This window comes from Bacillus rossius, chromosome 2 (assembly GCF_032445375.1).
Source record: "Bacillus rossius redtenbacheri isolate Brsri chromosome 2, Brsri_v3, whole genome shotgun sequence".
NCBI classification, from domain to species: Eukaryota; Metazoa; Arthropoda; class Insecta; order Phasmatodea; family Bacillidae; genus Bacillus; species Bacillus rossius.
In genome coordinates this window covers 66,172,260-66,196,655 of record NC_086331.1, presented here as the reverse complement: position 1 = coordinate 66,196,655, position 24,396 = coordinate 66,172,260, and positions in this window count along the sequence as shown.

Below are 24,396 nucleotides of genomic sequence, written 5' to 3'. Positions count from 1 at the left end.
GTTCAAGGTCATCAAAGATGGCCTCCATGATGGCACAATCCAAGATGGCGGACAGGCTCCAGGCTCTATACTCCTACTCCTGCGGCAGGAGGAACCAATATATACTACTCACAGCATTTATTAGATGTTATAATTTTGAAGGTTATTTCTTTTTTGATAATAGCATACTATCTGAAGAAAAGTAAAGCTGGAATAACGCTTGTGTTTATATAGTTTGCAGAAAATATGGTTTTTCCTTTCATGGAACTAAAAAAAAAAATATTTTTGGATAAGAATAAACTTAAAAAAAATTCGCTTGTGGTGTTAAATCAGTAGCTTTATAGGTAAGCTCCTTAACTTGTGGTGGAATATAAAGGATGTCATTAGAAGTCTGCTCTCTTCAGCTTTACTAAATGTCATAAAAACATTCACAGTTTTATTTGGCCAACAAACGTCTTATTATCAATGTGTATTTTTCTGTATTATAACAGCTTGTAGATTTGAATATTTCTATTTTCCATAATTCCATTTAGTTGCATTTCTTTCAGTTTAAAAATTCAAGGGAAACCAGCTATTTTCACCTAATTGAATAGTGTTTTAATTTTCATCCTCATAGGAGCGTAAGTTCCAGCAAATTACAATTATGCTCACGGCGACAACCATGACTCTATACCTTATCTAGATTATGCAGCCAGAGGCAATGTGATATGAACGTGACATGTAAAAATAAAATACTGATTTTAGTAATACGTTTTCTCATAAATTTATTCAATCTCAATAAAACCAATATTCTAACAAGTTATTACAATAAATTAATTGCGATAGACAAAATCAAAATACATCATTTCCAGTGATAGAATGGTGACAGTGGTATGTTTTGTTATGTCCGGGGACAGGCGCCAGGCGGTGGAGAAGTGGAGCCGATCGCCATCTTGGACTGTAACATCACGGCGGCCATCTTGGATGACCTTGACCTTGACCTTGTCCTTCCACACAGATGGAACTGCTGGAAGTCACGCTGCATGTTGTCGGCGCACTGTCGCTCATGCTTTGGTTTTCTCGGGGTATCTCCTATTTGCTCTTCGCGCTTTCAGAGATACCTGATTAAATCCCAACGCAGCAGCTTTGTCGTTCCTAGAACTTCGCGTTTGACAGATTGGACAAAGTGTTACGGAAGTTGTTGCAAAAGCGCACACAGATCGAGCACCACCTCCTAGTGGTATAGGGTGGAAACGAAGGCAGGTCATCAGTCAGTGCCTATCACTGCAATAATTCCGAAAGGATTCCTTGTCACGGCTAAGCGTGCGGCTGAGGCGATCTGTGAGGCCGCGTGGATGAGCGCCACGCGGTCTAAGGTCAACCTGGAACAGTTGGCCCAGGAAATGGGACTGGCCTCTGGTGAGGGAAGGGAGCCCAGAGCCATGCCATCCCAAGACCCTGACCGAGAAACTAGAACTGTGGAGGTTCCAGCCCATATGGGGCACTGGATGGTGAAAAGGGGTCGGGCATACAGACGTAATTCTCAGGATCCCAAATCGCCTGAAGGTGGCACTCGGCGGGAGGGCCCCACAGAGAGCTCAGAATCAGAACACAAAGTGGGAACAAGGAGCAGGACGGCCTCCAAGAAAGTTTGTACTGGAAAGACTGGTAAGGGGAAGTCTAATCCTAGAGACAAGCCTCTAAAGGGCAAGTCCGATGATGGAGGACTATCTTCCAATGATCCAAAGTGTCCGCCCGCCGTGGCGAATGCTGCAAAGCCATGCGATCAACCTCAGGAGATTGCGACCATAGTCGATGGTCCTTTCAGTTTGAGTCAGCTGGGTCTGACCACAAACACGATAGTTGGGGAGCTATCAAAGATATTGAATAATAAAGATCTCATTCAACCTGAGGTTGCTCTGGAGATGAGTAGCAGGATTGATACACTCCAGATGATAATACATCGCATGGTCCATACAAACCTCTTCTTGGCAGGCCGTCTTGAAGGCAGGAGTGAGGTATGTGTAGAGGCTCCAGTTGGACAGCAGCACTCATATGCAGCTGCAGCCCGGGGGATGAACGTATCACAACCAGGATCGTCCCAAGTAGTTAAGACCTCAGCCGGACCTGTACCCATCCAACCTGTTAAGAAAGTGCTGGTAGTCTATCCGGTGGACACACTGGCACCTAGTAAAACAACCAAAGCAGCCTTGGTTGGTGGCCTTGATAAAACAAAAAAAGATGTAAAGATAAAGGTGATTAGGCCAGTCGCCAAAGGTGGAGTGTTGGTTGAAGCCGGAGATGACGCCACACTGAAGCACATAAGAACTGTGCTCAAGGATTCCTCCGAAGTGAGAGTACATGAACCAAGGAAGCTTCTTCCTTCGGTCATTATTTATGATGTGCCAAGAAACCTGGCAAACGAAGCTGTGACTGAAACAATTTATGGAAAGAACTGTAGCTCAGCTGATGGCACTTGTGAGGAATTCAAGCTGGACTTTAAAATCAGGAGGATGATTGGTGACAGGAAGAAAGAGGAGGTACACCTGGTTGTACAATGCAATCCAGGAACTATACACACAATGATCTCTATGGGAAGGATCTATCTGGGTTACACCTCTTGTAGGGTTGCAGATTTTCTGAGCCCACTGAGGTGCTACAAATGTCAGAGGTACGGACATCTTTCCGGTAGTTACAAGCAGGCACAAACATGTGGTCGATGTGGGAAGGAAGGGCACTCTAATAAGCAGTGCGAGGCCACGAGGGTTTGCTGTGCCAATTGTAAGCGAGAGAACCTCATTGATCTTGATCATGAGGTAACTTTCCGCACATGCCCTACTCTGGTTAAGATGACCGCCTTAGAGGCTTCTCGCATAGATTATGGTTAGGTGTGCACAACTTAATATGCGGGGTTCTTCGGTTGTCTCGGCAGAGCTTGAAGCTGTATGCCGTGAAAATAAGATTGATATTGCGCTGGTGCAGGAGCCGTACTCTGTAGGCGGAAATCTGCCGGGGCTGACAGGAAGAAAGGTATTTATAGGAGAACACCCCCAGGCGGCGATAATAGTCTGGAATGAATCCATAGATATGCTGGTATATGGCCACCTCTCGGGTAAATATTATATAGTAGTGCAGTTAACTGGGCCTGCACGAGAAGAGATATACCTGGTCTCCTCCTACTTAAAGTTTTCGGACGACATCCAAGATCACCTGGACCACTGGGATAGGATACTGAGAAGTATCGGGAATAAGCAGGTTATACTCTGTGCAGATGTCAATGCCAAATCACAGCTGTGGCATTCACCCGTAGTAGACTGAAATGGAGAGGAGGTAGATAGGTTTCTCTTGGCAAACGGTTTGCATATCGTAAACCAGCCTGGGAGGCTGGCCACATATGTTTCGGCCCAAGGAAGCGAAACATTTATTGATGTAACAGCATGCACGGAACTTGCCTGGGGAGTGATTCCAAATTAAGAGGTAACAGACCACACCTCAAGTGACCATAGAATGATTCAATTCTGTGTAGACCTTTTTCCTGTTAATGCTGTTACTGATACTGTCCCTAAGACCTGTTACATCCACAAGGGTACAAATTGGAAACAATTTGATGATGTACTTCTGCAGAAGGTGCTGGAGTATCAGGAGCAGCTGGAATCTGACTCCATTGATGTGAGAGCACAAGCTATTACGAAGATAATACAGGAGACTTCTGAAGCTGTGCTGAGGAAACGCAAAAACAACCGCGTTGGAAATCCCTGGTGGACAAGCGAACTTGATGGTGCACGTAAACGGTTGAGGGCAGCTGGGTGTCGGCTGTCCTCCCTGCAAGGTTTTGATCGTGAGGAGGGTTCGCGGCGGTATCGACAGCTCCGCCATGAGTATAACCATTGTGTAAGGGAAGTCAGACTGGAGTCATGGCGAAGTTTTGTGGAAACTGAAGGTAACAGGGATCCATGGGGAATAGGATACAGAATAGCTGCTCAGAGACGGCGAGTGGCCGGTGCGATGCATGGATTGAACATAGATAAGCAGTTCAGCACGGATATAGTGGAGAGCTCGGCTGAGATGATGGGAATGCTTCTCCCTGACGACTTCCTTGTCGGGGAGAGCAACTCGCATATGCATACCAGAATGAACATCTTAGAACCATATCATGCGGAGGACACTCCTCCCTTTAACAGGGAAGAGCTAACGGATGCAGTCAACAAATTGAAAATCAGAAAAGCCCCTGGTCACGATAAAATAATGTCAGAAATACTTAAGAGGGTCTACTCCAAAATTTCAGAACATCTATTGCAGTTATACAACAAATCCCTCGCTGAGGGAAAATTTCAGAAGACCTGGAAAAAGGGCATCCTTCGAGCCCTCTACAAAGGTGATGGGAAGGACCCGGCTAATGGGAAGTCATACCGGCCTCTCACACTACTGCCAGTCCTGGGTAAAGTCCTCGAAAAGTTAGTTAACAGGCAGCTCACCCACCACCTTCAGCAAGTGGGGGGACTGCACATCCGTCAGTACGGCTTTCGATCTGGTGTTGGAACGGAAACCACTCTGCATGACCTCCTCAGCAGTGTGGAGCGATGTATGGAAAAATACCAGATGGGGATATTCCTGGACATCGCCAGTGCCTTTGACACAGCGTGGTGGCCAGGGATCCTCAGCCGGCTGAGAGATCTGGAGTGTCCTCAGAACCTCTACTCCTTGTTGTGTGACTACTTTCGCAACCGCATAGCTGTGGTGGAATTGCGGAATGCGGAAGTAGAAAAGACTTTGTCAAAGGGCTGCCCCCAGGGCTCCGTGCTTGGACCCTTGTTGTGGAACATACTGTTCGATGGATTCCTACGGATCTGGCTGCCTGAGGGTTGCGAGATCTTTGGGTATGCTTATGATGGACTTATTCTCGTTTCAGGTGGTTCCAGGGCTGCTCTTGAGTGGCGATGTAATGAGATATTGGGGCAGATTTCATCCTGGGCCGACTCGGTGAAACTTCGGTTCTCATCGGGAAAGTCAAGATGCATGATGCTAAAGGGCAAGTTTAGCGGAGCCTGTGCTCACTACCCACATGTGAGCCTGGGGGGTGAGCGCCAGAAAATTACCACCACTGATAAGTCTCTGGGAGTCTCACTGGAGGATCTGCTCTTATTTGCTAAGCATTTGAAGTACGTTTCCCAAAAGGCTGTGGTGATGTTTCATCGCCTCCGAGGATTGTCCCCGACCAACCGGGGTCTATCGTCGCCTACGCTGGCATGTCTGTACAGGTGGGAGTTCATCCCAATCATGACTTATGGCACAGTCGCATGGTGGCATCGTTCAGGATTAGTACACATGAGGAGGAAACTGCATTCGGCGCAGCGTGCTGCCCTTCTTGCGGTTACCGGGGCCTACCGTACTGTATCAAATGACGCTATGCAGGTTCTCGCTGGGGCGATCCCACTGGATCTGCTCGTGGCTGAAAAAGGGCAGCTTGCTGCCTTGAAAGCTGCGGGCACCCTTAGGCCAGAGGACCATATAAGGCTCAGGGAAGTGACCATGGGGCAGTGGCAGCGCAAATGGGAAGCTAGTTAAAAAGGTAGGCATACCTATGAGATCTTCCCGAATGTACAAGATCGGCATCAGTGCAAGCATATAGAACTGACGCGAGCCACGGTTCAACTTCTTACTGGGCATGGTAACTTATGGCCAAACTACACCAATTTGGTCTAGCAGAGAATCCGCTGTGTGGGCACTGCCACACAGTGGATGATGTCAGACATGTACTGCATGATTGTGAAAAAGTTGAGGATCTTCGTGAACAGCTGAAGTTCCACCTGGGTCTGATTGGGTGTGACTACGACCTTGCAAATGTGGTGGTGCGGAGAGAGAGTTGGGTTCTCTTCCGTGAATTTGCTCGGAGAGTCATAGCGAGACTTCAAGTGGCAGACGAAACCGAGCCACTGGCTCCGTGAGCAGTTCTCCCTTGCAGCTGTTAGCGGAGTAGTATTCAACTACTACTGAGATACTTGGCATATGTACTCCTGGATAAGGCACGCACCAGGATCAATTGACTAACTACTGGTTAGTCAGGGCCCTTATGGGGGACCTGGCCCCAGTGGATAGTCCTTAATTATGGAAATACCTGGATGACTGATGGGTAGCAGTGTGCTGAAGCATGTCCGGCAATTTGTATAAGGGTGTATAATAAATATATAATCAATATAAAAGAATGTAATCTAAATATAATGTACATGTAGTGGACACATAATCAATATATAATGGCATGTAAAGGACATATAGTGGATGTATATATATATATAACTCATGGTGTTGGTTTTTGCTGGACTGTGAAAGCACCTGACTAGAACCCTTACCTGCATATAGCCCCATGTGGGGATTTCAGTCTACAGGTTCCTATGAAGCCACTATGGGTACCGTAGTGGTGGAGGGGACATGTTTTCTGGATCTGGTAGCTTCAGTAGGAAGGGGCTCTGGACTATAGAGATCTGTAAGCAGACTCCCAATCTACCCTTAAAGGGCGCACATTTGGGAGGGGCGGAAGGCGGGTGCGTTGGCCTTCGGGCCTCCGAAAACATGTCGCTCATGCTCGGTTTTCTCGGGGTATCTCCTATTTGCTCTAAGCGCTTTCGGAGATAACTGATTAACACCCAACCGCAACAGCTTTGTCGTTCCCTTGGACTATGTGTTTGAGAGATTGGGCAAAGTGATTTCAGAATATTGTTGAAAAAGCACGCAGATCACACACCACCTCCTCGTGGTATAGGGCGGAAACGAAGGCAGGTTATAAGTCAGTGCCTATCACTGCTATAATTCCGCAAGAACTCCTCGTCACGGCTAAGCATGCAGCTGAGGTGATCTGCAAGGCCGCGTGGATGAGCGCCACGCGGTCTACGGTCAACCTATAGGAGTTGGCCCAGAAGATGGAACTGGCCTCTGGTGAGGGAAGGGAGCCCAGAGCCATGCCGTCCCAAACCCCTGATCGAGGAAACGAATCTGTGGAGGCTCCAGCCTGTTCGGGGCACTGGATGGTCAGGAAGGGTCGGGCTCACAGAGTCAAAGACCACACTTTGCCTGAAGGTGGCTCTCGGCAGGAGAGCCCTGCAGACAGCTCGGATTCTGAGCACAATGTGGGGACAAGGAGCAGGACGGCCTCCAAGAGGATTGGGGCTGGAAAGATTGGTAAGGGGAAGTCTAAACCTAAGGACAAACCCCTAAAGGGCAATTCTGATGATGGAGGACTATCCACCGATGATCCGAAGCATCCACCTGCCATGGAGAACGCTGAAAAGCCATGTGAAAAACCTCAGGAGGGAGTGACTATCGTTGATAGTCCATTTAGTCTGATTCAGCTGAGTCTGACCACTAATAAGATAGTTGGGGAGCTATCGAAAGTATTGAATAATAAAGAACTTATTCAACCTGAGGTTGCTCTGGAGTTGAGTAGTGGCATAGAAACGCTCCAGATGATCATTCATCGCATGGTCCACACCAATCTGTTCTTGGCAGGCCGTCTTGAAGGCAGGAGTGAGATGTGTGTTGAGGCTCCGGTTGGGCAGCAGCCCTCATATGCTGCTGCAGCCCGGGGAGTGAATGTACCCCAACCAGGAACATCCCGGATGGTGAAGACTTCAGCGGGACCTGTCCCCATCCAGCCAGTAAAGAAGGTGTTGGTAGTCTATCCGGTGGACACACTTGCGCCAAGTACATCAACCAAAGCTGCCTTGGTTGGTGGTCTTGATAAAACAAAGAAGGAAGTCAAGATAAAGGCGATTAGGCCGGTCACCAAAGGCGGAGTGCTGGTAGAAGCTGGAGACGATGCCACACTTAAGCATATACGATCCGTGCTTAAGGACTCCTCAGAAGTTCGGGTGCATGAACCGAGGAAACTTCTTCCATCAGTCATTGTATATGATGTGCCAAGACATCTGGAAAATGAAGCTGTGGCAGATATAGTTTATGAAAATAACTGTAGCCCAGCTGATGGAACTCGTGAGGAGTTTAAGGCAGACTTCATGATCAGGCAGATGATTGGTGACAGGAAAAAAGAGGAGGTACATCTGGTGGTTCAATGTAATGCAAAAACCAGACACACACTGATCTCGATGGGTCGGATCTACCTGGGATACACCTCTTGTAGGGTTGCAGATTTCCTGAGCCCACTGAGATGTTATAAATGCCAGAGGTATGGACATCTCTCTGGTAGCTGCAAGCAGGCACAAACATGTGGAAGATGTGGTAAAGAAGGACACTCTAATAAGCAGTGTGAGGCCACGAGGGTTTGCTGTGCTAACTGCAAGCGAGAGAATCTCAGTGATCTCGATCATGAGGTAACTGCCCGCACATGTCCAACTCTGGTCAAGATGACCGCCTTAGATGCTTCTCGCATTGATTGTGGTTAAGTGTGCGCAGCTAAATATGCGATTTCCTTCGGTTGTCTCGGCTGAGCTTGAAGCTGTATGCCGAGAAAATAAGATCGGCATTGCATTGGTGCAGGAGCCGTATTCTGTAGGTGGAAATCTGCCGAGATTGACGGGAAGAAGGTTTTCGTAGGAGAACCACCCCAGGCGGCGATTGTAGTCTGGAATGAGACTATTTATATGCTGGTATGTGGCCACCTCTCTGGGAAATATCACATAGTGTTGCAGCTAACGGGGGCTGCACGAGAAGAGATATACCTGGTCTCCTCCTACTTCAAGTTTTCGGATGATGTCTAAGTTAACCTGGACCATTGGGACAAGATACTAAGAAGTATCGGGCACAAACGAGTTATACTCTGTTAATATGTGAATGCTAAATCCCATCTGTGGCACTCACCCGTAGTTGACCGGAATGGAGAGGAGGTTGACAGGTTTCTCTTGGCAAATGGTTTGCACATCGTAAACCAGCCTGGGAGGCTGGCCACATATGTTCTGGCCCAAGGAAGCGAAACATTTATTGATGTTACAGCATGCACGGAACATGCCTGGGAAGTGATTCCAAATTGGGAGGTAACAGATCATACCTCAAGTGATCATAGAATGATCCAATTCAGTGTTGACCTCTTCCCTGTCAATGCCACAACTGAGACTGTTCCCAGGACCTGGTACATCCACAAAGGTACAAATTGGAAACAATTTGATGATGTACTTCTGCAGAAGGTGCTGGAGTACCAAGACCCACTAGAATATAACTCCATTGATGAAAGAGCACAAGCTATTACGAAAGTAATACAGGAGACCTCAGAAGCTGTGCTAAGGAAACGCAAAAACAACCGCGTTGGGAACCCATGGTGGACGTGTGAACTTTAATGTACACGGAAGAGGTAGAGGGCAGCTCGCAGTCGGCTGTCCTCTCTTCATGGTCTCGACCGTGAGAAGGGGTCACTGCGGTACAGGCGCCTCTGCCGTGAGTACAACCATCGTGTGAGGGAAGTTAGATTGGAGTCATGGCAAAGTTTTGTGGAGACTGAAGATAATAAGGATCCGTGGGGAATTGTATACAATATAGCTGCCCAGAAATGGCGAGTGGCCAGTGTGATGCATGGACTGAATATGGGGAATCAATTCATTACTGATATAGTACAGAGCTCGGCTGAGATGATGGGAATGCTCCTCCCTGACGACTCTCTTGTTGGGGAGAGCAACTCGCATATGCACACCAGAATGTCAATCTTACAGCCATATCATGTAGAGGACACTCCTCCCTTTGAGAGGGACGAGCTTACGGATACAGTCTATAAGATGAAAAACAGAAAAGACCCCGGTCATGATAAAATTACGTCAGAGATACTTAAGAGGGTCTACCCCAGGATTTCAGACCACCTGCTACAGTTATGTAACAAATCCCTCACTGAGGGGAAATTCCCGAAGACCTGGAAAAAGGGTATTCTTCGAGCCCTTTATAAAGGTGATAGGAAGGATCCGGCAAATGCGAAGTCATACGGGCCTCTCACACTACTGCCAGTCCTGGGGAAAGTCCTCGAAAAGCTTATCAACAGGCAGCTCACTCACCACCTTGAGCAAGTGGGGGGACTGCATATCCGTCAGTACGGCTTTCGATCTGGTATTGAAATGGAAACTGCTCTGCACGACCTCCTCAGCAGTGTGGAGCGATGTACGGAAAATACCAGATGGGGATATTCCTAGACATCGCCAGTGCCTTTGACACGGCGTGGTGGCCGGGGATTCTCAGCCGGCTGAGAGAGCTGGAGTGTCCTCAGGACCTCTACTCCTTGTTGTGTGACTACTTTCGCAACCAAATAGCTGAGGTGGAATTGCGGAATGCGGAAGTAGAAAAGAATTTGTCACAGCGCTGCCCCCAGGGCTCTGTGTTTGGTCCCTTGTTATGGAACATACTATTCGAATGATTCCTCCGGATTCGGCTGCCTGAGGGTTGCGAGATCTTTGGGTACGCTGATGATGGACTCAATCTTGTTTCTAGTGGTTCCAGGGCTGCTCTTGAGCGGCGATGTGATGAGATCTTGGGGCAGATTTCATCTTGGGCTGACTCGGTGAAACTTCGGTTCTCGTCGGAAATGTCCAGATGCATGATGCTAAAGGGCAAGTTTAGCGGAGCCTGGGCTCACTACCCACATGTGAGCCTGGGGGGTGAGCGCCTGAAATTTACCACCACGCATAAGTATCTGGGAGTCTTACTGGACGACCGGCTCTCATTTGCGAAGCACTTGGAGTACTTGGCGCAGAAGGCTGTGGTGATGTTCCATCGCCTCCGAGGATTGTCCCCGACCAACCGGGGTCTATCTTCACCTACGCTGGCATGTCTGTACCGGGGGGTGTTCATCCCAATCATGACCTATGGTGCAGTTGCATGGTGGCATCGATCAGGATTAGTACACATGAGGAGGAAACTGCAGTCGGCGCAGCGTGCTGCCCTACTTGCGGTTACCGGGGCCTACCGTACTGTATCCAATGACGCTCTGCAGGTCCTCCCCTTGGATCTGCTCGGGCTGAAAAGGGGCAGCTTGCTGGCCTGAAAGCTGCGGGCACCCTCAGGCCAGAGGACCACAATAGGCTCAGAGAAGTGACCATGGGGCAGTGGCAGCGCAACTGGGAAGCTAGTGAAAAAGGTATACATACCTATGAGATCCTCCCTAGGGTACAAGATCGACTCCAGTGCAAGCATATGGAACTGACGCGAGCCACGGTTCAACTTCTATCTGGACATGGTAACTTTAAGGCCAAACTACACCAATTTGGTCTAGCAGAGAGTCCTCTGTGTGGACACTGCCACACAGTGGATGATGTTAATCATGTACTGTATAATTAATTGTGGAAACGTCGAGGATCTTCGAGAACAGCTGAAGTTCCACCTAGGTCTGATTGGGTGTGACTATGGACTTGCAAATGAGGTGGTGCAGAAGGAGAGTTGGATTCTCTCCCGTGAATTTGCTCGGAGAGTCATAGTGAGACTGCAAGTGGCTGATGAGATCAGGCCACTGGCTCCGTGAGCAGTTCTCCCCTTGCAGCTGCTAGCGGAGCAGTGTTCATCCACTGCTGAGATACTAAACTAGTGTTCTCCTGGAAATAAAGCACGCACCAGGAATGACTTGACTGACTACTGGTTAATCAGGACCTTAACAGGACCTGGCCCCAGTGGACAGTCCCCAAATTGTGGATATACCTGGATTGACTGATGGGTAGCAGTGTGCTGAAACATGTCTGGCAAGATCCAGCATAATGGACATATAATGGACATATAATGGACATATAATCAATATATGATGGTCATATAATGGATTTTAAAATATATATATCGCATGGCAATTAATTCTGCTGGGCTATGGAAGCAGCTGACTTGAACCCTTACCTGGACGTAGCTCCACCTAGGGATTTCAGTCTCCAGGTTCCTGTGAAGCCACTCTTCTAGCCCAGCGGGTGCTGTAGTGGTGGAGGGGACATGTTTTCTGGATCTAGTAGTTTCAGTAAGACGGGGCTCTGGACTATACAGATATGCAAGCAGACTCCCAATCTACCCTTAAAGGGCGCATATTTGGGAAGGGCGGAAGGAGGGTGCAGTGGCCTTCGGGTCTCCGAAAACATGTTGCTCATGCTGGTAACGGTTGTTGCCTGCCATGAAGATAGCAGGGCAGAAACAGCATTTCTGCATAGTAGATACCATTACAGCAATCTGTGTACTGGTCTCAACGTACGGAACACGCGAAGGTAGCTCGACGTACGGAGAACTAAGACAGATCAAATAACATAATCAATATAGCTAACTATTACACGAAAACAAACATAACATCAAATCTACAAATGTCATTAAACTAATTCTCAAGTTAGTAAACATACTTGAATCCTCAAAATAGAAAACTTAAGTTAAAAGTTCAGCCTAACCCTAAAATGTCGACAAAGTACTAGTAACTCTAAATCATTAAAACTGCAAACATAACCTCAAACTAATCCTCAAGTTAGCACTACATGACTGAAATGAGCATAAAATTTCAGCAAAATGTTAAAGTACCTACTGTAACTAACAAGTTACATAAAAATATTGAAAGTTTAAAAAAGTGAAAAATATTCACTAAAAAGTTGATTACATAACCACAAAATTCATGAGAAATGATCCTCAAGTTAGTTGCTCCTGATTCAAATTAACATAAAACCACTTAAATGTTATAAATATCGATAACCTGCAAGTCACTTAAACGTTTAACCTACAAAAAAGTTAAATCCATATAACCGAATACATACACAAAAGGTTATGTCAAAGCCACGGTAACTAGCTGATAACCTACAAAGATGCTGAGAAACATAAAAATATTAACGAAACATGTAGCATACCTTAGAAAACGATGAAGTGGAGCTGTAGAAGATGATGTAGCATGGTGGTAGGAATCGTGGTAGCAGCGAAACTCACACACGAACTAACTCACTCAAACTCTAAGAACACACTAAAGCTCCGACAGCTAATCCCGGTCTTTTATAGCCTCGGAACTCCCTTTTTTTTTAGAACAGCCAATAGGAACAGAGTATTTCTGTTGTATCCACCAATAGGAACGTAGTATGTGTAGGGGTATGAATGTGGAGGAGTACCATTGTCTTCGGAAAAACCCAGCATGACTCATGTACAGGTCGTAGCAGGTCTGTGAGGGGTGAGGGGTAGAAATGTAACCTGACAGCCGAACATGACAAACCACTCTCGAGCCAAGTCCGAGTACACCCACTAATGACCTAGGTGATTAGAGATTAGGGTGCGGGGCACTGCCTACATCATGACTCATCGTTCAGGAATTTCTAAGTCTGACGCACTTGAGCTGCAGTCATGATGCGCTTGTTACAACATGTCCATTAGTCTGCGACTTCGTGGCGCCAAGCTGCGTTCGGGGAACATACAGCTAAATACTGATTATAGATATGTAAGGAAATAAATAAAAAATGAATTGGGTAAGTTCAATACATTTATTAAAAGTAAGAACACATTACAAAACTATAACATTAAAAATTTATTTTACATTTATTATCTCTGACATTCTTTTAAAAATCTTTTGCATTCCATTGCATACAATCAGGTGAACATCCACAGTGCGCAGGGTCGTTGGTTCGAAGAAAGTACTTTTAGTTTTCAAATGGTTTTAAGCAGGCTTGCGAGGATTTTTTTCTTTCTGGTACACTTTACGCACGTTGAAAATTTGTTCTTTCATGGTTTGAATACCAATTTCACTAGTAGTAATGGAGTTTGTTACAGGATTGTAGATCTGTATGGTTGCACACTCGGGTGAATGATTCTTAGCGAACTCAATTACTTGATCGATAGAACTCGGTAGAACTGTTTCTCCCTCATGTAATAAACAGGTCACTGTCCGTATATTTGACAGCTAACAATATTTTGACAATGCTCGTATGAAGTCAAGTCATTGGAAACCAAAGTATGAAATATTCCGCCACATGTTTCGTATAGCTTTTTAAATCACTGCCACTCCAATAAGAGTAGATTACCTGGGATAAAGCATGTTACACACTGACATACGGATTAGCAGGATGAAATGTCTGCATGCTGAGGCTTACATTTTGGAAGCACCATCAACAAAACGGAAAACATTTGGAAGCACAACTAAAAAGGCAGCACATATTGGACGCACCGTCAATCAAAAGGAAGCACATTCTACTAAACGAAAACTCTTTTAACGAAAAGGAGGTACATTCATGAGTCATGACTTTTTTTTGGAGTTACATTTTATTCGTGAATTTTTGCTTGTAAATCATCACTTGCAATTTTTTTACCAGGTGGAATTCAAAAGATAAACAACCATTACTCAGTCAAATAATACACCATGAGACATCTGTGAAGCACCATAAAATTCTGGCTGTACTAGAACTCTCTCTTGGCTCATCAATGAGAAGTTCACAAGCTAGCAGAATCTGTTTATGTATTTTTGTAATTTTTTTATTTTAAATTTTTACTATTTATTTGTATTAAATATTTCTTATGTTATTTTAATATATCAAAGAAAGGTGTGTGGTTTTCTCCGTGTGCTCCCGATTACTCTTGTCAATACGTTTGCTCCTGATTATTCTTGTTGGTAGGAAGGTGGTTTTCTCCGTGTGCTCCCGAATATTCTTGTAAATATGATGGTGGTTTTCTACGTGTGCTCCTGATTATTCCTGTGGATTCTTCAAGTGCTTCTCTCTATTCTGAGAAACCGCTCTCTGCATGAAGGATTTTTTACCTAATGAGACATGCCATTTTATTTGGAGTTACATTTAATTCGTGAATTTCGGCTATTAAATCAGCACTTGTCATTTTTTTTTACCAGGTGGAATTCAAAAAGTAACAACCATTATTCAGTCAAATAATATGCTTTGAGACAAACTGGATTGAACTTGGTGGCTAGGACAGGTAATTTTATTCAGATACTCAGTCAAATAATATACCATGAGACATCTGTGAAGCACTAACATGCAAGGCGAACTTCCTTCTCCTTGGTGTCTAGCGAAGCCATCCTTCTTTTGCGAAAGTTAGTGAGCACCCCACATCCTACATAAAATAACTAAATAATATTTACCTGTAAGCAACATGCGGTGTCATCTGTTGACAAAAATCTACCCTACTTTAAACAGGCTATTTTGCATGAGATAAATTAACTCTCACCACTGAATGGTGCTATTGTATTCAGTTAGAATCCTGTAGCCTCGCAGTCTCGTAATCTAGTGTTCTGGAAGCTTCGTAGTCCTGTAGCCTCGTAGTAACGTAACAACGTAACCTTGTGTTCTGGAAGCTTCGTAGTCCTGTAGCCTCGTAATCACGTAACCTTGTGTTCTGGAAGCTACGTAGTCTTGTAGCCTCGCTATCGCGTAGTCATGTTGCATTGGAGCCTCGTAGACTTGTAGCTACGTAAGCAAGTAGCCTTGTAATCTTATAACATAATGCTGTTTGAGTAGTTGGAGCAAAAGAGAAAATTCCATCGAAGACAGATACGTCAATTGGAGTCTTGTAGACTTGTAGCTAAGTAACCAAGTAACCTTGTAATGTTATAACATAATGCTGGTGGAGCAGATGGAGCCAAAGAGAAAATTCAGCCGAAGACAGATGTCGCAATTGGAGTCATGTAGACTTGTTGCTTCGTGGTCAAGTATTCATGTAGACTTGTAGTCCTGTATCCTCGCAGTTTCGTAAACTTGAAGACTCGTAGCCTTGTGACCTCATAGTCTCTTAGACTCGTAGCATTCTAGTCAAATATCATTGGTGCTGTTGAAGCAAAATGCAGTTGGAGCTAATGACTTTTGTTGCCAATGACTTATGGAACTAAAAACTGATGTATTCATAGACTGATGACGACATTATATCCTAACTTAACGTTGACGATTGCATCCTACCGAGTTGAATGTACGTGAGAATGTACCTCCTTTTCGTTATTGAGCTTTCGTTTTGTAGAATGTGATTCCTTTCGATTGACGGTGCGACCAAAATGTGCTTCCTTTCTGATGATTGTGTTTCCAAATGTGGTGCCTTTTTGTTGATGGTGCTTCCAAATGTGCTGCCTTTTTGTTGATGGTGCTTCCAAATGTGCTGACATTTTGTTGGGTACCCGCCAGTAGGCCTAAAATAATTTGGCCTAAAATTAGGCTAAATATTTTTAGACCATGTGACTTTATGCCAAACAATTTTAGTTTAAATGACTTTAGGTCAACTATCTTTATGCCAAACGACTTTAGGCGAAATAATTTTAGGTCAAATGACTTTAGGCCAAACAAATTTATGTCAAATGGCTTTAGGCCAAATACATTTAGGCCAAACATCTTTAGGCCAATAATTTTAGGTCAAATAAATTATATTATGTCACTTTATGCCAAATGCCTTTAGGCGAAATAATTTTAGGTCAAATGACTTTAGGCCAAACAACTTTATGTCAAATGGCTTTAGGCCAAATCTGTTTAGGCCAAACGTCTTTAGGCCAAATAATTTTAGGTCAAATAAGTTTCCGAAAATTATTTTAGGTCAAATGATTTTAGGCCAAACAATTTTTGGTCATTTGGTAGAAAGTAACTTTATTTATGGCAATAAGAAGTGCTTGCACTTTTAGCTCTCTCTATCTCTATCTAACTGCCACACGCTTCGAACATTCAACATGGATAGAAAACTTAAAATAAGTTTAGCGGATTAAACACTGATGAACTTTTTTGTTCGCAAGTTTTTTGTTTGCTTGTTATTTACATATTGCTTCTCTGGTGGTTATTTTAATAAGCGAAATTGGTGAATGAATATTTTATTTTCTGGTTAATTCGTTTAATAAATACCCCGTCCCTGGAAAAGTCCAATAATGTGCACCACATGTTTTATGTGAGTGTCTTGTCATACTGTCCTTATCACAATTGTGTGGTTTGAGTTGAGTGAACCAGAATAAATTAATAAATAACATGAGTAAGACTTGTTTAACTATATTTTACTTAGGTGATAGGTAAATTTCCCTAATAAATAAAAAACAGTAACAGTATCAGTATCCAGTAGGCTATCTAACTGAATACAAAAACCAACTGTAAACATAACATCAATAAACAACACGGAAAATATCTTTGGTCTACCATCTGGCGATCTCGGGTTCGGTCCTTATCCTTGGCTGAGAGAGATTTTGGAGAAAATAAAAACGACAGTGGTGCCGTCTGGTTCCGAGTGAGGGTATTATGGAGTAGGCGGGTAATATATAATAGGTGTATATCTCAGCTGTAAGGTGCTGAAACCTGTGAGAGAGCGATCGAACTACATCCCTGTGTTCGCTAGAGGCCATGTATTCAGTCGCATGAACGTCGGTCATGTATGGGCAGTTTTATAATCAATTGTTTGGTTTTTGCAATTGGAAAGTTTGTGCAGGTGAATGTTTCAAACATGTTAACAGTATTTAGAAGTTTCTTAACACTGTTAATCATGATGTATGATTAAGAGTAAGAGACCTCAGTGTTATTTCCAAGAATGTAGTCTTTCATTTTCATCTAGTATAGGAGAAGGCAAATTTTAAACATGGCGATTCGGGTAATATGGAATACCTTCTATAACATTTTACCTGACGAAAGTGTAGGAATTCCATATTGACCGACATTTGATAAAAAAAGTAAATGTATGCTATGAATGTTTATTTAACGTGTAAGAAAACAAATAGAAATATTTATATTCCAGTTATTGTAAGAAATTAGTGTGATTACAAATAATAAATAGCTAGGAATTAGGCAAGTGTACATTGTTTTCAAGCTTAATATCGTTGTATGTAAGGCCACTTAAAAAAACAATTATTGCTATAGCGCTAAAAATAACACATGCACAAAGAACGCAAATTAAATATTCTAATGGCACTCGTTACAGCGTATTGTTTAGGGAGTTTTAATTTTTCAAAATTGCCAATGCACGTTCGCACATTTGACAGAAAAGAAGTCACCTAAAGTATCCTATTAGGCTTATGCAATGTTTTTCTGTACATGTGCCAAATTTGAATGCAACTTTTAGGCATTGTACATGTCACCTTGTGCTAATACATTATCTGTGTACATGCTAAATAAATTGTTGTGGAGCCTAAATCCAGGTTTTAACTTCTTATGACGACCATTACAACACAAGGGGTTATATAAGCTACAATCATTTTTTTTTCTCTTCCAGAGATGGATAAAAAGAAAGAAGACAAAACTAAGAAAAGGAAGCTATGTTAGGAGGATCAAATGGCAAAAACAATTCGCGCTGTTAGGGAGAAGAAGATGGAATACCTCAATGCATCTAAAGTGTTTCAGGTACCAAGGGATACACTCTTTAGACTTGCCAACATTAAGGAGCATGACACCAAGAAAGCTGCATCTACAAAACTTTGTCGTAAACCATTATTGACTCCTGAGTTGGAGGACTTAATTAGTTGAAATGGAAGCTATGTTTTATGGCCATACCCGCAAAGATGTTTGTGTATTAGCATTTCAGCTAGCTGTGCGCAATATCATAGGCCATCAATTTGGACAAAACTACAGGGAAAGATTGGTTTCATGGGTTTATGACAAGGAATAAGAGTAGTATATAATAAAGGCTCCGAGGACACGGGTCCGGGGCGAGGTACGAGGTGCCGAGCCACATATCTGAATTTGACATCACGGCGGCCATCTTGGATGAGTGTGACCTTGACCTTTGACCTTGACCTTGACCTGGCGGCAATTATAGATCCGCCATTTTGGATCCGCCATCTTGGATCCGCCATCTTTAAATCGAGCGCCCCACTCACTCTTAATGAAATTTTCGTCAAGACCGCCATATTGATTTTTTGTTCTTCCGCTGGAGGCCGCCATCTTGGATGCCATCGACCTTGTTTCTGCTGTTTGTTCCTAGATAGCGCCAGCGTCGCTCTTGATTTTTTTTCTGTTCCCCTGGAGGCCGCCATCTAGGATACCGTCGACTTTGTTTCTGCTGTTTGAATATAGAGAGCGCCAGCGTTGCTCTGTCTCATCATGTAAGGTCGATGTTCCATTACCTAACATAGCTTTTATGGTCCTTATCGACATATTAAATTAATTTTTTTAAACAAAATACATTGGAAGCGCTGTGATTCGAACCCTCGCAGCTCTGATCTCTAGGTTGGAAAACATACGCCTTTAACCGCACGGCCATCGATACATTTACCAGACTGAGAATTAAATAAGGTCTATATAAAATAACATGCATATTCGGACCTGTAATTTTTTTTTAGTTTTAAGTAATAATGAGCACCACCTGTTCGAGACAGAACCACCATCTTGTATTAAGACGTAACTGTTGCAATGATCGTTACGGTCGTAATCTTGAAAATCTGTAATTTTTATGCTGGAAATTCCGAAAAAATTCCAAAAAATAATTTAAAAAATTCCTTCTTCAAATGTTTAGTTATTTAAACGATTTCGGTCCTCGGTTTGATTTCCGGCGAGAGTAAACCAGTAATTTATTATGATATTTAAAAAGTTCTCAATAAAAGTAATAAAAATGACTTACACCACTCCCGTCGTTTTGAATTATGAAAGCACTTGTTTCAATGATCGTGAAAGGCACCATCTTGAAAATCTTTATTTATTATACGATTTTAATGATAAAAATTCCAAAATTCATTAAATAAATTTTTAATCTATATACTGATTGATTAGATCGATTCCCGTCCTTGGTTCTAAACCGATAAGAGCAAAAAATAAAAAACAACAACAGATCCTTCCTCCACAGAAACCACATACAGACTGACCTCACACCACCAATACCAAGGTGTATATATATACATAGACATATATATATATACACACATATATATATATATATATATATATCGTCAACCGATATGACACCATGTCCGCCACATTGTCTTCGACCGCTGGAGGCCACCTTCCTGTTTTCGTCTGCTGGAGGACACCATATTGTGTGTGTACTCGTATTACTATCATTACCATCAGGCTAGTTTTATTCTAACCTGCTAGAGTGCAGTAATCATTTATTACTACTGAGGTGCCCACCATATTGAAATTTGGTCACCATCTTGGATTCGTGTAATTATTTAGCTAGAAATTCGGAAAAAAATCCAAAATTCATTAAATTAATCACTCATTAATTTACATATTGAATCGACGGATTCCTATCCTCGGTTAGATTCTTGACCAGTGACAGGTGTAACTAAATATTAAATATATTTATATATTTTTTCCATTACCTTTCGTTGAATTTATTAATCATTCACTCTACGAAAAACAACCCAAGACAATATACCTGACCAACGAATTAAATACAGTACCGCTATGTCTTACATGAAAGTCGTTTATGTACAAAGTCACACATACAGGCCCAAGTGGCTCCGGACCATGAGACCGAGTCATGACAATATGAGACGTATAGGCTAGTCATTTCAGTCACCGCATGACCTTCTTCGTCTTTAGCTAATTACAGTCAATTAGACCATCGTGAAATTTTTATACATACTAAAGGACCAAGTGACCTTCAAAAATATTTTAGTAACACCAAGAGGTATTGAACTAGTAAATATTCAGTCACTACAGATTTTACTACGTGCAATCAACAAAAATATACCACATTTGAAAGAACAATCAAAAAAGGCAGCACATTTGGAAGCACAATTTACGAGAACTAAGTCTTAGTTAAAAATCAGAATACAAGAAATATAAACATTAAATTTTTACTTTCAATATTTAATTTTTTTCTTAACATTATACAAATGCAAGTAAAACAAGCCATTAATGTATGTAGCCAGCTTTCCTAAGTTCTTTGAGTATGAAGGATATTTCATTGATGCACGAATAGTTTCCTGCACAAAGCGAACCATGTAGACGTCTTAGCCGGTCAACCAATATGTTTGGATCTTTCCATGAGGTGTAATCAATCTCTTCTACTACCATCTTACTTGCTTGTTTATTATAAATACTTTTAATATCACAATCGTCCCAGTGATCAGAATAAGCTTTAGAGATGGACGAGTTGAGGTTTTTTGGCTTCGAGTCGAGTCGAGCCGAGTTTAGCAATTCATATTTCGAGTCGAGTCGAGTTCGAGTCACAAAATTTTTGAAGAGGTCGAGTCAGTTCGTGTTTCATAATTTTATAATTTTTTGCATCGAATATGATAAATAAAATATTACTACACCCATTGATATAAAAATTGTGTATCCAAGATGCATCTGCATTATTTAAATATTTTAAATGATTAATTAGCAAATCTTTATGTTATTTAAATATTTTAAATGATTAATTCAAATCATTATGTTATTTAAATATTAAAAACTAAGCTTTATTTCAACATGATTTCACAGTATCTTTAATGTAGCTATCCTAACCAAATCAACCGTCCACAATGTTTTAAAGTATTTATAATGTAGCTAACCTAACCTAATTGACCATAGTTATCATGAGTTGTCCAAAATAAACATTCACGGACACACTGCAAACGAAAAATATGGCGGCGTACAAATAAATACTCTTGCCTTGTTTATAGTATTTCCTTTTATCAACACCGCCATATTTATTTACAATGAACAAAAAAAAAACGAAGATGTACGATCGGGAGTTTGGCTCTTTCGTCTGTGAAAAGAAGGCTTCCCGAGTTACGTAACATTTTTTTTTCCGATCCACCGGCAGATCCCCACATGAACAAACAGCTCAAGGGATATAGGCCTTGTCACATTGTCACATTCTCAATGTAAATACACTTTCCGCGGCAAGATTATTCGCCCGGAACTTGTTACAACTACAAGAATATGAATATGTTTTTAAATAAATATTTCATGCATTTGATTTGGCGATCAGTAACTGATTGCCAAATAAAATGCATGAGCGTTGTTATTATATTTTATTCAAACAAAAAGAAAGTAATTTTATCCTAAACGTTATTGACACGCAGCGCTGCGTAGCGGATCACAGCTAAATTTAGTTCTAAAATGCAAGGCTGGTTGGCCTAACACGCAGCCATTTTCACGCATCACGGCTTGGTGTTATTTACTAACTATTACAATATAATTATTTTATGTTTTTATGTTTAGGTTACGGAAATCTCTTGTTTATACGAGTTATTATAAACGGGGCACGATAAACGTGATGATTATTAATATATGTGCGTTTTGCAACAAATTTTTCTTCAGTGAAAATCCATTGACGTATTTTGTAAACAAATGCGGTACCGTGTTTGAAGTAAGCACAGGATGAAAAACAAAATGAAAACAGTGCACGCTGTTTTCCAAGTTTTTTTTTTTTTATATAAAATGGTCATGTGACATAATTTTGTCCTATAAACTGTCGCCACTATCGACAAAATCACGTTACGACGTCACGTTCATAAATGAAGGTAGGCCTAGGTTTGGTTGCACTTGTACCTATTATAGCGCCGTAGCACGGTAGCGGGCAAGGTTAGGTTTGCACGGGATTTGTTTTGTTTAAAGGTCATTATCATTTCTTGCTGTATTAATGATTTGGCGAAAACGTTAAGACAACCTATAATAAAGTGCTATAATGTCACGATGCTGGTACTTAACTCGAAACGTGTTTCGAGTCTCGAACATGATAAAATATGTGACTCGGTTTTCGAGTCGAGTCAATCTGACCCAACTCGGCTCGGCTCGACTCGATAAACCAAGACTCGACCCATCTCTAATAAGCTTTATCTGATTTATTTATTATAACACGTCGTTTCCATCGTTTCGGTCTCAGGACACCACCACATTCTTCGATCTTGTCAGCTTTAGGTGCTTCATCACAGTCTATGCCTTTGTCATCAGCCTCAGAGTCACTGTAGCAATCACCGTAGAAGGCATCGTCTTCACCCAGATTACCGTAAGAATTCGATATCAATGATGTCGAAGTTCCTTGATCGTCTTCATGCTTCCTCTTTAGGAGTCCATCATTTTTACAAAGTAGGAAAGATCTACTTGAATTCTGCTGGAATGTATTCTCATTTTTCACGTTAAGGATTCTTCCATTGTCTTCATTCTTCCATAAATCATAATCGTCCTTCAATTTAAGTTCTTCGTCGAGATCGGAAGAGCCACGAACATAATCTCTCCCAAGACAAGGAAAATTATTGTCGTAATGCAGATAACGCTTCCTTAGTCTAGTAGATCCATCGTTGTCCTCTAGCTTGTACGCAGGCTTGACGTTACAAGTTCTGTCATGCCTTTTTAAGCTCTCTCTCCGCGTAAACGACTTGCTACATCAAACACAACTTATGTTATTGCGTAGTGGATTTTTAACACAGTCATTCTTCTCGTGTGGTCTTCCATTCTTTCTCAAGATAAATTCTTTGCTGCAAAACTTACACCTGTGCCCTTTCGATACAACGTCAGACACCGAATAAAGATTCATTTTAGTTATTGAGGCCGATGTCAGTTGCAAAACTGAGTGTTTTAAATTCGATCCATTACTTAAATAGAATTTTTTCATATTTCATCAGTGAGAATTAAGTTACCTCATACAAAAGAACTTGTTACTAGTAGTTCCGATTATTAGCACGAGTTGTCGCCTCGTGTTGTATTGAGTCATAATTTATTTTGTTCTTTTATGTGGGATGCAGGATGCTCACGTTCGCAAAAGAAGGATAGCTTCGCTAGACACCAAGGAGAAGGAAGTTCGCCTTGCATGTTAGTGCTTCACAGATGTCTCATGGTATATTATTTGACTGAGTAATGGTTTTTTTTTAATTCCACCTGGTATAAAAAATTGCAAGTGCGGATTTAGTAGCAGAAATTAACAAATTAAATGTAACTCTAAATAAAATGTCATGACATATTAGGTGAAAATTCCCTCATGCAGAGAGCTGTTTCTCAGAATAGACAGAAACACTTGAAGAAACCACAGGAATAATTAGGAGCACACGGAGAAAACCATAAACATATTGAAAAGAATATTCAGGAGCAAACGTATTGACAAGAATAATCGGGAGCACACGTAGAAAACCATCAACATAGTGGCAAGAATAATCAGGAGCAAATGTATTGATAAGAATAATCGGAAGCACACGGAGAAAACTATTACACTTTTACTTGATATCATATAAGTGCAGAAAAAAATTTAATAAATAAAAATAAATTTAAAAAAAAATTACAAATGAAAAAATTTACAAAAAATACATAAACTTCTGGCTTGTACTAGAACTCTATTTTTGCTCAACAATGAGAAGTTCACAGTTTAAAAAAAATCATTACCACATGTATCTTTCTACTTGTTAGTTTACAAAGTATAGTACATACGTGTAATTTTTTTTAGTGAAGTATGCTCGCACCCCCGTCAGTGCATGGCGGCGAGAGAGCCCTCACCGCTCTGGGGAAGAGATCTCACATCGCTGGGGGTGAGATTACATGTCCATACAGGACCAAACTCCCCATGAATGAAACAAAAGTGTTTCAACTTGTGCAAACACTAAAACTCTGGCAAGTTTATGTATTGAATATATCTTCCAATGCATTCACTTATGAAAGTCTAACACGAAATTAATATATAAGAGATGCTAAAATAACCATAGCATGCATTTAA